The following is a 1,567-nucleotide window of genomic DNA, read 5'->3' as shown; positions in this document are numbered from 1 at the left end:
GGCCACTTCATCTCTCTGCCACTGTGTCGGGGTAAAAAAGAATTAATTTACATTTAAAATTTGAATACATTTACATAGGTTTACATATACAGGTTGAGACTAATTATACGCGTGGGTTCCGTTCCAAGCACTCACATGGATGACAAAAAACGCACTATAGCAAATCAATTTAAAAAACAGTTTCTTTGCTCCAGTGATTTAAAAACAGCCTTGCTGACCGTTTGACTCTAAGATAAGAGTAATTATGAAGACAATCCATCCATCAGTCCTCCTCCAACCGATTCACTCAGCCCCTCTCTTCACCAATGCAAACGTGCTCAGTGGGAAGGGAGGGGCCGCTGGAGAGAGAAGGATTGATGGATTGTCAGCCAGCTGCCGCCCCCCCATTAAGGAGGCTATTGTTAAAGGACTGTTCAGTTTTTTAAACTGATTTTAAAAGGGTGCATTTTCCCCTTCTCCAGGGATCAGCACATTCCTTCTCATTTGCAGGGGCCATTCGTGTTGAGTCAAATCCGTGTATAAATAGGCTGGACCTGTATTAAAGATGAACTTATATGAATGAATGAAGGTCTTGCACAAAGCAAGGCCAGCCTTTCCTTTGCTGGCCCTGCTGCATCACAGACATGAAACAAGCAGTGGAGGGAGCCCTCATCCCACAGCTCACGCAAGAGGTCAATCGCCCTCACGCTGAGAGCAGCTGCATCGGGCCAGCATGGGCTCCAGCAAGTCTCCAGAGGGCTAGAGGCTCATTGGAGACTGGGAGCTCCCTGAGGGCCGCATTGAGAGGCCTCGAGGGCCAAAAGTGGCCCCAGGGCCAGGGTTTGGGCACCCTTGCTACAGACAGTTGCCCAGAAAAAGAGCCCGGATAAGTCTCCTGGAGGCCGGAAATCACACTACAGGAGGCAAAGACCACAGAGGTCAGTGTGCTGTGAGAAAAATCATATAAAAAATCATTGCTCCAAGGTGTTCTCTCCAGTTACATGGAGATGGTAAGGTCCAACAACCCTGGTTTCGGTAAACTGTGTGGCCTAGACGAGCATTTTTCAAATGTACTGACTATCCCATGCAGATTTGTCCAGGAAGGAATTTCTGCCTGTTAGTAGCAGAATCTCTGCACACTGAGGATTCTGGGGCACACTCACTCTCTGTGTGTCAGCAAGGTTTCTGAAGCCTAGTGGTCATCCCATTCAAAACAGAGAGTTCACCCACTCTACAACTCAGCCAACCATTTTCAGCAACTACAAACCGAAGGGGAAGATTGGCAATGGCAGACCAACCGCCCACAAAAGCTTCTCCATCATTTCCAACCTTCTCCCTGAGCAACTCCAAGGTTCCTAGAGAAACAGCTGGAAAGCCACGACATCAGAAATACATCCCAGAATATTTGACAACTCTAAGGCAGATGCAAAAAGGTTCCACAGCGAGCCAAATGGTTCCCTTAAAGAAATACAATTCAAGCCACTGTTGTAGTGAAAAGGTTTGAGGACAGGAGTCTGAACCTTGTTCAGCCAACATTTTCCTGGGGGAAAAAATGGGTGGCAAGTAGAGAGAAGCAGAAAAGGTGAAA

Source organism: Tiliqua scincoides, chromosome 6 (genome assembly GCF_035046505.1).
Source record: "Tiliqua scincoides isolate rTilSci1 chromosome 6, rTilSci1.hap2, whole genome shotgun sequence".
In the NCBI taxonomy this organism is placed as follows: Eukaryota; Metazoa; Chordata; class Lepidosauria; order Squamata; family Scincidae; genus Tiliqua; species Tiliqua scincoides.
The sequence above is the reverse complement of the archived record's forward strand: the minus strand, read 5'-3'. Positions refer to the sequence as shown.